The sequence below is a fragment of the Vidua macroura genome, chromosome 5 (assembly GCF_024509145.1).
Source record: "Vidua macroura isolate BioBank_ID:100142 chromosome 5, ASM2450914v1, whole genome shotgun sequence".
Lineage (NCBI taxonomy): Eukaryota > Metazoa > Chordata > Aves > Passeriformes > Viduidae > Vidua > Vidua macroura.
The window spans coordinates 30,998,966-31,013,360 of NC_071575.1; the positions used below are offsets into that span (position 1 = coordinate 30,998,966).

The 14,395-nt window shown below is 40.5% G+C and overlaps 1 protein-coding gene across 3 annotated transcripts in view; it reads right to left on the bottom strand.

Annotated features, from left to right (window-relative positions):
- PACSIN2 (protein kinase C and casein kinase substrate in neurons 2) overlaps window positions 1-13,595 on the bottom strand; it is a 62,916-nt gene extending 49,321 nt beyond the window's left edge. For all 3 annotated transcript variants that reach the window (XM_053977696.1, XM_053977695.1, XM_053977694.1), the window contains exon 1: window positions 13,487-13,595. The gene's annotated coding sequence lies outside the window, so the exon portion shown is untranslated. The remainder of the gene's footprint in view (window positions 1-13,486) is intronic.
- Window positions 13,596-14,395: the final 800 nt, after the last annotated feature.

Below are 14,395 nucleotides of genomic sequence, written 5' to 3' on the forward strand. Positions count from 1 at the left end.
TGTTCTGTGGTGGGGACTCTACAATCAATTATCTACCAATTCACAAGACATCACTCAACTTCTGAAAGACAAAAGCTAGAGTGTCATTCTCATGGCCAGTTACATTTCATTTGCTTTTTTACCTTCTGCACACACACAACTGTAGTCCATTTTTCTTTTTTCTTATGCTGAAGTACAAGGCTACACAGTTGAATCTTGCAGCCAAAGCCATTCACTAATCCTTTAACTATGAATTCTAATAGGTGAAGAAAAATTTCATGGTACTGGTACAACACAAATGTTCACACTATACTTAATTCATGTAATGACATATGTCTTTCACTATGGTCCATTTTGCATGACATAAATTGCAGATATTCAAATAATTAAGCTAGAAAAAACACTCATTTGGTACATACATACTCAACAATTAGTCTTTGGCCTGGCCATGGTACATCCTGGTATAACTATCTGCTCCTTATCATATGAACATATTTTTATTGTAACATCCACTGGCATGAGATAAAGCTCTAAATCCAAACTATTTCAGACTTGCATTTCTACCACTGGCACTTAAAACTCCTTTCAAAGGAAGGCAGCTGTTCTTTCAGAAATATTTGTGTGTCTATTCTTATTGATACACAAATTGAAGGATGTTAATGACACCAAATCAGTCTAGCCAACATTTTGTTAAAACTAACATCCACCTGCAGTTCGTCTGTAAAAACTTTTTCTAAAAGAAGACACAGTAGTTGCCACACAAATCGTCTGTTGGTCTTCATTCTGAGGATCTCAGCAATGATGCCTGGTACCAACTGTAACAATTTAGAACTGCTGCATAACTGTTATGCAATATCAGAAGAGTCCTACGTTTTTTTCAAAGTTCTCCCTGGATGCTTGTATGAGAATATGTGAACTATGTCCCTACAACGTTCACCAAATAAAGAAGTTTCTAAAGATAGCCTTTTCAACCTAAAAATAGTGCAGCAATAAAGAAGGCCATTTGAACAGGTTTAGTGCTGGTTCACAGCTGTGACTAAGTCCTAGCAAAATTAGCTTTAAAATTACTTTTACTAACTCCCCATGGTTCCAACAGACAATCAAAATGTATCACCACTGCCCATTTTCTTGTGTCTGGAAAGGTGAAAGTCAATGGAAGACAACACCACCATAAACACGTTGAAAAAAGTTCCTCCTAATGTCACTGATACAAAGTAAACAGGACACAATTATACAAGAAGGGTTCTTTCAGCTATGAGAAAAACTTCTGGCTCAAGGGATCCAATATATCCAAGTACAAAGCCAGTACTTTTGCCTATAAGATGAAGGCCCTGAAAGCTTATCCAAATTTTGAAAACCTCTAAATTCTTATTTTACAGTCCTCCAGTTAGGGTGTTTCAACAGTAATATTCCAGAATATATTCAATGATTTCAGGATTTGGAGGCAAGTTACTTCTGTACAGCTTACTCAGCTTAACACAGATAATCAGTAATTCTGTATTGAGCTATGAATTCCAGACAAAAGCAGAAGACATCAAGTAACAAATTGTTAAATGAATTTTCAAAGACCTAACTTCTTGCTTGAATATTTAAGTTTCAGCAGCCTAGCTTTAGACAGAACTCCAAGCTGTTGCATTTTCATTTTATATATTTGACATATATATGCCAAATCCCTACTTGCACTTGTCTTTCATCTGAGATGATTTTTCCCCCCTTAGGATAGAAAAACAACTGGGAAACAAGATATAAATATCTTTTTAAGCTGATGTGGTTGGACTTCCAGGAGCTCTTTCAGTATTCACAGCTACATAAATTCTAATGTCAAAGCCTAGGTGCAATATGCTATTCTTTGCACATTCCAGTAATTCTCTTGAGCTGCTTCAGCTGCATAACTAGAGAAAATAGCTCAAATTTAATTCATTCTGGGAAGCAATGTGGAGATTCCTGGAGGATTGCAACAACAGTTGACAAAGCAATTTAACAAGAGCTGTAAGTTCTACGTTGCTTATTTCTCCCCATTTGCAGGGTTGAACACTGAACAAGTTAATTGGTATTGCGTTACAAAGAGTGTTTCACAAGATTTTCATAAAAGCTTTTTTTTCCTGAAATGAGATTACATAACTTTCCTCTGTAACTATTCACTGCAATTAAAAAAATGAAGGATTCATGTGATACATTTTTCCTTGGCAAATTCAAAACACATTTTGAGAAGCGTGTTTATAAAGTCTTCAGCTTTAAAGAGCCAATTTGTACAACAGGTTTTGTATAGATTTTTATGGTATTTTTCCTACCTAATAAATTGCATTCCAGTGAGTATGCTAGATAAATTATATGCTTTACACAACCCTGAAAATTAAAAAACTCAAACACACTATAAACTTCAAAACTGAAATATTAGCATCATTCACAACTCAGACAAATCATATCAGAAGATACTATACTGGGATAGCAATATTCACTCAGAAAACATAGTATTTTATCCATACGTATGAAATAATTCATAAGTGAAATAAATACTGCAAATGTAAAAAATAAAACACAAACAAAATGAAATACCTTTAGATGTACTTGAAAACTTCCAAACCTGTTCATTTCTTTCCTGCTGTGCAATAAGATACCTTAGCAGTGGCATAAAAACTTCTAAAATTATTACTATAAAACTAGTAATTTTGTTCGCCAACACATTAATTACATGCTAAATTTAGCACTATGTTTCCTTAATTACACAAGGTGTTTCTGCTATGCCTTACAACAAGTAGAAACAAAGGTGCTTCCTATCCAGCCTCTTTTGCAAGAAAGGGGAGGAGGGATAAAGGGGAGATCTCCAATCACAGTTTTAGTTTCTGTATAGGGCTAGTAAAAAACCCCAGCTAAGTGGATCCCTGTAGAAACAGAAACAACATCATATTTTATCACAGTAGTCAAAGTCTAAAGCATAGAAACTACAGCTTATCTTGCACAGCCCAAAATAAATTCAGAATCACTGTATACTTATTTCATCTATTTTGTGTTTATCAGTGATGGATCTGTTTGGACTGACCTGACGACGATTAACACTGCACAGCACAGATTTTACCCATGGCACCACACACCATGAGATTTACATTCTACCAGAAACTATGGAATAGCCTATTTTAAACCAAGAGCTAAAATGCAGTCATTTGATACAGACTAAACCCACATGTTGCTCTCAGATCTAGGGATGCAACAAGCCAAAGCAGAAGCAGCTGCCTATATACTACTTTGGACAAAGAATTTCTTAGCCAAATTCAAACCAATTTTAAGATCAAATCTCATTTCAAATACATTTTAAGGTTCAGATATAGATCACTTAAAACTATATGGATTGTCCTTTAATTTCTTCAAATTTGTGTGTATGAACATAACTAATAAATTTGGTCCTAGCTCAATGAACAGACAAGACATTCATGATATCCCAAGCACCTTTTTCAGTGCACACAACAATTAAACAAAGAAAACCACAAAATGTTCTGCAATACTGTTCTAAGATGTTCTCTGCTAGCCAATCTAAGCACCTGCCCAAAGAAAAATAAATCTGGTGGTAAAGTAGTTCACTCAGAATAGCCAAGAAAGCATATTGGACAGTACCACAGAACAAATGTAACCCAACTAAATCTACTCCTCAAATTCCAAAAATTCTAAAAAAAAAACCAAAACCAAACTCAACCAATCAGTCAACCAAAAAAAAAAAAAACCAAAAAAAACCCAACCAACAAAACCCAAACAAAAACCACCAAATGAACAAAAAAAATCCCTCACAAAACTGAAAAGCACAAAAAACAAACACCCAAAACCATAAACCCAAAGAGGTTTCAATAAGGTAGGGAAGCAGTTTTTCAGTCTAGGAAATGATAGCAATAGCATGGGGTTTTTGTACACCTAGATTTTACCCTGGGAGAAAGAAAAAAAAAAAAAAAGGAAAGAAGATATTAACATTATAAAAACCACACTTGATTCTTTCCACAAAATTGCATCAACTTTGGAAATCAAATATTGAATTGAAATTCAAAGCTACTTCTTCAAAACTTTGTGTGCTAACAGATTAATCTAAATCATCTCCTAGGAGTTTCAAAACAATTATTTAGCATTCCCCTTTTTTCTGTAAATACTGTATTTCATTATATAAGAATAAAATATCAGCATTAAGCCTTAGAAACACCTACATTATTTACAAGTAAATATTCTAAAAGTAAAATGGCAAGGACTTTTGGCTCCTTTCCACTTGGAACTTGCTTAACTTTAAAAAGTATTTCAATTGTATTTTGGTACTTCCACTCCAAAATATTTTAAGAAAAAAAAAAAAAAAAAAAAATCAAGAAAACACCCAGAAGTTTACCTTTAAATTGATGAATTTTATATCATTTAATACTTATTTTCTATTCACCCATGCATTTAAAATTGGTAAAAATCAAGAAACAAGTTCAAGCATATCTGCATTTTCCTTAACTGTAGACAGTGTAAGGGTAGAGTGTGATTGAAGAAGTGTCACGCCTTTCTCAACTGCATTTCAGCAGCTCAGGTAGCACAGCTTCAGCTGCCAGGGCAAACAGCAGTGTTGCATTTATACCCATTCCATTTCCCTTCCTTTATTACACCTGACCACCTCTGGCATGCACCTGATTATAAAAGCACTTATACAGAGAGCTCTTTACATTCAACATTCACTTTGCAGGTCAACTTTACAGAAATTATTCACTGCGCTCCATAGCTCAATACATAGCTTGATCACTTTGTTATGACACAAATTCATTCCACTGACAGCGACTGATACTGTTTGTGTCACATCCCCAGGCACCCCTCCTGACCCATCCCTATGCCATTGATTCTGTTTGGGAAGTCAGGTGCTAAGCTTTATCCAGCTGAGAATGACTCTGCAAAAATAAAAAGTTTCTTGCTGGACCAGAGAACTGACCCCAGACACAGCACAGACAGATAAACACAACCACCACAGGCACGTAGCAAGAACAAATAGCTGAGCAGCAGTGAAAAACTTTGATTTCCTGTTTTAGTCACAACACAGACTATCACTGGTTTTGAAGTAATTTATCACTGCGAGTAGAAGCAGCAACAAACTTTGGAGCCAGTTTAACAAGCTACAAGATGTTATGCTAACACAAAGAATAGGCAAGTACACAGACCACACACAAGATACCCTTCAGAGAAAGGCTGGCACCCTGAAAGAAAGGCAAAAAGACTTTTTCATTGCTTATGTGTAAGCATACAAGTAAGAGATTACATTATTGCCTTTGGGAACATAAATCAAGGCCATTTAATAACACTGAAACTTCACTGTACATGTCATACAGCTGAAGAGCTTGTATGTGGTTATGTAGGGAGAGAGGACTGGTCAAGAAAGGAGTAGTGAGACTTCTGCAATAATATTCATTACTCATTTGAAATATTAGCAACTTTAAAGAACACTTAACACTCCACAGAGTCTCTGCACCACACAAGCACTAAGTGGTATCTACCAGAGACCACTAATGCACACTACACAACACAGCACACACAGCTCCTTCTGCAATAAGCTGCTGTGGGAATGAGAATTATTGTGGGGCCCTTTGGTCCCACCCGTGTGTGTTGCATGTTTCACCTTCCCAACTCCAAAATTTGTATGGGATTTATAGGTGACAGTGTCCTAACTCAAACCGCACATTGAATTCACCATGAAGGAACTCCATGCATCCACACTTCAAAAGAGAACGGATGACAGAACTAGAAGTCATCCTGTCCTGAGAAGCTCAGCTTCAGCAATCTGATAAAATAATATTACTTCAGTATTATTTTAATATTACTATATAATATGAGAGTAACAGATAATCACACAAGACTTTTTTTAATAGCTGTCCCCAAAGCCACATTAGAAGAAGAAAACCACATTACCTACAGAAACACCTCTAAGTGAAGTGGAAAGGAAGGGAAGTTCACAGTAACAAATATAACAAAAGCTAGAAATGTTGGAAGGTAGCAGAATGAACACAGAAATAGTTGTATTGGTAGACTGCAAATATTTTTAAAGCTCCTTTATTATCCTTACTGTAACAACCTTCACAACAATGCTATCACTCAATGTAGTAACAAGTCAGAAGATGAATACTCTTATTTGACTGGTATGATTATTAGCCCTCAAATTAGAAATTAAAACTACTTAGGAGCCCAAACCAGGTTTTGTTCAAGAATTTTAAAATACAATTTGGGATGCTCTAGCATGCTCAGCACAAAGAATCACCCTGACAATGCTCAGGCACTCCCTCCTTCATGCTCCTGAAGGAAGCCTTTCTCCCCATCCCTGGAAAAATTACCTGAGGTGGTACAGAATAACCTCGAGGTCCTGGCCATGCCCCTCCCTGCCTACTGCAGAAATTAACCTGTCCTGGCCAGAACCAGGACAGGTTAATTTAATAAACAGAACAAGAGAGATTCCATCTGAGTATACCAAGCTGATAATTGTTATTACAAAGTAAAAAGAAAGATACTATACAACCAAATCCTTAGCATCACTTTCTTTTTTATGAGGACACAATCCTGACTGATGGTTTCATTATTCTGATCAAGATACAGAATAATACAAGCTCAGTCTGATGTTACATTTATTTTAAGCCCTGAAAAGACAGAGTCAAGAAATATTACAAAGCTGGATGTGTTAATCAAGGTACTGCTAAGCTATTTATCATTATTATTGGTGACCTGTGAACAGACCAGGAATCATGACTGATCTACTGCCCAGACAAATTTTAAAAAAGCCTGAGGAAATATTTAAGATAAGACCAAAATCAGTGCTGATAAACCTATCTGGACTATTTGCTGAAACGAGCACAACCTAAAGATCCTAATCTGCAATTCACATTGGACTGTACCAAGAGAAAGTTTAATTTCCCTATCTCATAAACATGAACTAATATTCTAAGCATCAAGTTTGAGGAATTCTGAAATGGAGCAGAACACTCAGCTGAATGTGCTCAATGAATTTTAGGATATAAATAAAGTGCTGTTAGGTAGGCAGCTAGAAGTATATATTATCTGACTATGAATCAGAGAGATTACCCTCTTAGAGGCAGCAGGACTAATTAGCTAACTGGGCACCTAACAGCATTGTGGTAGACTACATCCATTTTATCTAAAGGTGAAATTTTCTTTGTGGAGTTATCAAATTCCAACAGGGATTCATTCTAAGTCCTATAGATGGTCTTTTTCAGAAAAGATCAGATGATTACAAATGGTTCTTTCCTGAACTAAAAGCTATTAATAATTCTTCTATGTTTCTTCTGCATACTATTAGCAATTGGATAATCAATCTAATTACATAGTTTAAGAGCAGCAGCAATTAAAATCTGTTTAACCAAATAATAATATCTTAAAATGTCTACAGAATGTTAATGCATGATCCACCTATCAAAACTGCCTATTCATTAAAGTCATCTCCAACACCTGCTGCTGAGGATACAGCTAAATTTGCAGCCCATGGAGGACCCCAGAGTGGAGCCATGAAAGCCCAAAGGGGATTGTGACTCCCCAGTGGGTAGCCCAGGCTGGAGCAGGCTCCTGGCAGGAATTGTGACCCTGTGGGGCACCCACACTGGAGCAGGCTGCTCCTGAAAGACTGACTCCCTGGAAAGTACCCACACCACAGCAGTTTGTGAAGAACTGCAGCCTGAGAGAATTCATGTTGAAGAAGTTTGTGGAGAGCTGTCTCCTGTGGGAGGAGAGAAAGAGTATGAGGAGCAAAGAGTAGCTGAGATACACATGTGAAGAACTGACTGCAACCCCCATTCCTTGTCACTCTGTGCCACTCAGAAAAATCAGGAGTGAAGTTGAGCCTGTGAAAAAGGGTTGGTTGAAGGTGTTTTAAGATTTGGGTTTATTTCTCACTACTCTACTCTGATTTGATTTGCAATGAGTTAATGTCCCTGAATCAAGTATATTCTGCCCATGATCATAACTGGGGCGTGATCCCTGTCTGTCCTTATCTCAACTTGTGAGTCTTTTGTTATAGTTTCTCTGTCCTGTCAAGTTAGAGTGACAGAGTTGCTTGGTGGCAGCTGGCATCCAACTGTGGTCATCTCAGCACAGGCCATCAATGACACAGTAACAGAATAAAACTTTTTTTCACTTAATTTCCCATTTAGAACTCTGTTTGCTTAAGACACATTGGAAGTGTGCTTTGGGAAGTGGCACTAAGAATCAACAGTTATTGGCAAAAGTTATTCTTTATCCATATGTGCTGGTTGTTACTACTTTCAGTTGCACCAGCTTTCAAAAACAACAAAAACCTCAACTCTCACAGCCCTAACATAATAATCAGTGAGAAGGCAATATTCGCAGGTGTGGGTGTAACAGTTTCTAAGAATTTAACTGCCCAAAAGAGGAAAAGTTAACTACTCAATTTATTTCTATCTGTATCTGAATGACACTAGACTGACAGCATTCTTTATATGAAGCTCTCTAACACACAAAAACTAATGAAAAGTTGCATAAAGGAAATGGTTACCCAGTTTCTCCTATATAAAACAGCATGTTCACATTTTGGAATGGAACCATAACCTCACTCAACACAGCAAGAACTTAGGAGTAATTTCCTTCAAATGAGCTCCCTCTAGACCTTAAAGCAAGCTGTTCAGCAGCACCTAGAAATTAAGCACAATTATATGTTGACCAGATATCAGATTACTTCAAGCGCTTAGATTATTTCAGGTAATTGAAAAATGAGTTTTGAAGCTTTCATTTTTAACTATTAAGGGACAAAGAAAACCTGAAGACTTTGGAAAAAATGCTTTTGAGAATATTATTCAAGGACTGTGGAAGTAAGCATGCCTACAAGTTGACGTTGCATATGTGTGGCTCCATTAAATACAGAGAGTTCTTTTAACAGAACTGTACCTGTTTATCCATTTATCATTTCTCCCAAAAAGAAAGCAGCATTGTTCCGCTCAGCAGAGAGGTAGATATCTGTCAAATTGCCAAGAAAGCCTCAATTAAGGGAGAGGATGACAGGTTTAAATCAAACCACAACCATGTCCCATTTGTCCTATGACTCACTGCAGATTATTTATTAAAATCTGTACTTCACATTACCCCTTTTATAAAGGGCACATTGAGCATATTCTGCACCTTTTATTTAACCCATTAAGTCAGAAATTAGGAAAAAAAACAGCTCATTATATTCTTTGTCATATTACTTTAAAGTTAATCAAGTATGGCTGTGCATCTGCTATTGAGAATAAAAGAAAATACTGAAAAAAAAATCTTATTTCAATATTCAGCTACTATTGTTATGCCAGGTTAGAAGTTTGTGCAAGCTGGTTTTGTAACCCAAAACCCTGGCTGTGAAATGCCAGGCACAAAAACTCTGCTAGGCCTTTCAGAGCCCAGTGTACATACACATTTTGTTGCTACAATCACCACATGGCAATAGATATACCTGGTATGTGGGAAAGATTTATGTACAATCATACATGAATGGCAGAATTATGAGCCCTGTTTGTGCTACTCATGCACAAAGACACAATAAAATAAGACAGAAAGAATATCACACTTCTGCAGCAAGGACTTCAGGATGAACAGTACAGTGACACCAAAGTCAGCCAGTTTTATTAGTAGCAAATGACTTATTACTTTATATCAAAAGCTAAGAGCTTGCAAGTACAGCAGGATTCCATGATGCATTAATCAGAACAGGCATAAGAAGATACTTAGAACATACTTTCACATCCACAGTATCACTTGAAGTCTGAGTGGTGCCCATTTTCAGGGCATATACTATGTTACATTTACAAGTTTATGTCAAAAGATGACATAAAATCCAGCCTTTCTGGTTTCAGTAAAACTCTGTCAAATAAATATTTAATAATACCATACACACCATTCGCATCATTTCTGCTGTTTATACTGTAGCCTGCTTTGTCATTCACTGCTCTAGGGTATGTGATAAAAGGCAAAGAAGGTTGTTTAAAATTTTTAGTCTATAGACGCCTTGGAATTAGTCCTTAAAGCAGAGTCCTACACAAGCAGAAAGGATTAGCAATATGCACTGGCCCAAAGCCAAACAGTTCAAGATAAAGGTTTCCAATACTATCAAAATACTTACAATATTTTTGTAAATATTTACAAATACCTTGTGTAAATCAGAACAGTTTTAAAATATTTGCATAATCTGAAAATTTGAACCAAACCACTTTACTTAAAGCCTGAGAGACATTTTCTTTTTGCCTTGGAGCTCATTACTCTGCAGTGTTACAAGAGCCCTGTTAGTTCTACCCCTATTTACTAATTAGGGCTGGGAACCTCCTCAAATATTGACACATCCTGTCCACCGAGATCCACAGGACTCTTAGCAAGTGCACCAGTGGCACAAGCAGAATCCCTCACACTACAAGAAGCACTCATCAGGGCGGATTCTAGACCAACACCATTAGAGAAATTTGGATTATCCTCCTCCCCTTAGCAAGACACCTTAAAGGATAAAACATAAAGGAACAACATTCAAGTCTCATGACAAATTGGACTATGGAGACTGTGAACCAGCCCCAGAGTACAGCAGCTGTTTTACTGTGCACTCCAGGTTATTCTTCTGAATCCCAGTGAGCCAACCAGCCATGTAACGTTCATATTAAATACAGCATTCTATTCAATCACAGAGCACTTAGCTGGGTTTATCTCAGCACAGTTACATCACTCTTTTAGTTACTACTTCTTCCTTTTCATCTCCTGGGAATAGTTCATCATTACATTAAGTCAAAAATCAGTGACCGGGTTTAATTGCAAGGAACAGTGTCACCTCCTGATGTTCTGGGGATTATGACAGAGTCTGAATTAAATCCCATGTTACAAAAAAGTTGTTCATCTCACAGACTAGTCTTAAATTCAAGCATTAGACACTTCATTCCAGGCCTCAAGCAACAGGAAAGTCATTAAATCATAGTATTTTTTTTAAAGCAGAGATTCTAAGAACTAAAAAGGCACTCATGTATTAGTTTATATGTATGTTTAAAAAATATATTAACAAAAAAAAAAAACACAAAACAAACAAACAAAAAAAACAAAAAACAAACAAACAAAAAAAAAAAACCAAAAAAAAAAAAAAAAAACCACATTCGGTCTGCATCTACCCTTCTCCTGGCTTAATGCACGAGAAGATGCAGTTTTTCTAGGAGCTGCTTCACTAACAAAACCAGGCACCAACTCAGAAACAGAAAGCTACCTTTTAGCTACTTTGTATTACAACACAGATTTGTACAAGCACAGGCAACTTTTGACTGGCAGCACTGCTAACCATTTTATCCAATTCCTGCAATAAGCACAGAATTTTCTTAGCCTTCATTTACAGGCTACCCATTCAACCCACAGTCACCTTCAGGCTCATTTTAACCCCAACAGGGAAGCACAGAACTGACATATGGACATCTTTAAGCATGCAGCTCACTCAGCTCTAGAGCAGGAAAAGGTGTCCATATGCTCCACAGACAGACCACAAGAACAAAACTTCTCATTCCTGACACTAAATCATCCAAACATGTCACCTGTAAAAATAACAGGCTCACTGATTTCAGATCAACATTCAAGTGGCTTGTCACAAGAAAAGAGAGCAGACATCTACCCACTAGAAAGATATATCATCTAGGTATTTTCTGAAGGCACTGTTTAAAAACATTCATAGACCACAATGATCTAGACCACAAACAAAAAGCCATTTTATTATGATGATATATCAAAGGCATAAAAAAAGAAAAAATTGATCCAGATTTGCAAACTATTTCCTAAAGGGAGTTTGGAGCACTTCAGCACAGAACAGTCCCGGCAAGGTGGCACCTGCACACCTCTTCTGCTCACCACACTGAAGCTGTGGTGTACAGAGATCAGGGATCTCTAAGATGATGCTGCACTGTACTCAACAGACATGCTCCTTACGCTAATATGTGCTCCTGTTTAAGCTGATTTAGCCATAATTGGCAGAATATAACTACTATCTTTGAAGGCAAATTGCAAGTTTGACAAAATATAATTTCAGGTAGGTACAGGTATAAAACAGCCAGCACATGAGCATTCAGTGTTAATAACCTTAATAGTAAAGAATGCAATTAACAAGTTTTGACCATCTGAAACACAGTTGGCAAACTTTTTTAGTTTGAGAATGATCCTTTTGTTGCATTAAACCAGAATGAAAACTCAGTTGCTTACATAATGCAGCCTTCACTATGGCTCTTATAATAATGCACTACCGTTGTTTTAAACTTTTAAAAGCAGGGGAAAGGTTTTTGGCTTTAAAGGAGAGCTGAAAAGATGATGGCATTACATCCAAATTAGCAGAAGGGAACCCCTCACCCACTCCCCAACAGCAAGAGAACAGTCTCGTGGCAGCCTTTTAAGCAGGAGGTCGTGGAGCGCAACAGAAACAAAAGTGCCTAGCACATCCACGGCTTGTTTTTTTACCCCAGTCTTTGTCAAATGAGCAAACTTACACAAACAGGTACAGGAAACATAAGGAGTGGTGAACTAGTTTTAAATTATCCTAGCTAATCTACTATTTTAATCAAGTAATTCAAGCGTTTAAAACTGCAAGACTGCATTTACTTTTCAAAATGTTCAGTTTACAAAGGACAGCATATGGCACTTGCATCTTTCTGGCTTCCTTTAGTGCTCAGGCAAAAGGATGACTAAATCTATCAGCTTCTGAGTCACTCCAAGCAGAGACAGCTGAGAAGGACAGATACAGCGAGCCGGGCAGACACTGTACACATGCTGTTCTTCCCTAACCAGGTAGCCTCAGTGCACATAAAGAAATGTCTGTCTCTCACACAGACGTTTCGCCCTGGGACATGAGGAGATTCTTTCCATAAGCCAAAAAAGGGAAAGTCAAGATAGAAGGAGGCAACTACAAGACCAAGAAGCTTGACTGAGCTGGGTCATTACCAGTACTCAGGAGGGTCTGAGCTGTCTAAAACCTCACTCTCCCCCGTAGAAACATCTTCTCCCACCAAATCAGCACCGTTACCTGCCATCATCTGGGGCGCCGGGATTTCAAAGCCGCGAGCAAAAACCCAGCTGCTCAAGTTTACGACTCCATCCTCGCCTTCTTTTCCTCCCCAAACCAAAGCCGCCACCACACCGAGTGGGTCACTAAACTTCCCCGAGCAGGGAGCTCTCCCCTCCTACAGGAACCGAGCCAGTGTCGTCATCCCTCGCAAGCCCCAGCCCTGCCCTTCCCCGCCTGGCGCCGTGCAAGGAGAGCTTCACCTTCCCCGCGCCCGCCGCAGCGCCGTGGGGTGGGCGACCCGCACCCAGCGGGCTCCCCGAGGGTCGTCCCCCAGCCCGGCCCGCTCGGCCCGACCCCAGCACGGGCAGCGCCGCCGGCCCGGCCGCGGCACCAGCGGCTCCCCCCGCCCGGACCCACCGCCCGCCATTGCCCAACGGCTCCGACGGGGATCCCAACCCGGCCGCCAGCTCGAGCCTCTCCCGAAGGCAGGGCCCTGGGGCGCGGAGCGAGCCTCACCTGCAGCGCCGGGACCTGCCCGTCGCCCGTGCCCGGTGGGGGTGAGGGATGACGAGACAGCGAGAGCGCGGCGGAACCCGACCCCTGCGCTCCGCTCGGCGCCGCCGCCGTCCCCGTCCCCGCCCCCTGGCGCCCGCCCCCTGGCGCCCGCCCCTGGCGCCCGCCCCCTGGCGCCTCCCCATTGGCCGAGAGCGCGGACAAGCTCCCGCTCCGCCGCCGCCTATTGGCTCACCGCGAGTGCCAATCAACGCCGCTTCCCCGTCGGGGGTGGCGAGGGCCGGTGCGCGTGCCCGTTGCCGACGCGCGCTCCCCGGCGGCCGTCGGGGACAGCCGGAGCCCCGCGCGCGGCCCCGGCCCCGGCCCCGGCCTGGGCTCACCCCGGGGGGCTCCGACCGTCCCCGGACCGGGCTCACCGGCTGCCCGGCCCGCCCGGCCGCAGCGTCAGCCAGGTGTCCGAGTGTAGGAAACCGTGACAGGAGCACTGCGGAACGTGGCAGGCCGCGGCGGGAATAACACTGCGTCCGTGTCCCGTTTCCACGGCGGGGCAGGGTGAATAAGCAGATGTTGTTTCCCGAAGCGAAACGTGAGCGAGTTGACAGATCTCGAGAAGTGTCGGGGACTTTTCCGCGCCCAGCAGCGGTGCAGGCGCTGAATCCGCCGGCACTACGGCACCGGGAGCGCCCGCTCGGGGCCGGGCTGGGCTGCGCTCGCAGCTGCCCCGGCACGGGCTCAAGGACAGGGACCACCTGTGACACGGCACTGCTGGTTTGGTTACACCGCCCTCCGCGGAGCTACGCGGTTCTCGCTCAGTATCACAACTGGTACTCGCGCCTTCGCCTATCTTTCGGATTTATTTGTTTTAGACAGAGAACTATTTCAAGTTGCAAGCAGCAGCCATCACGGTGACCT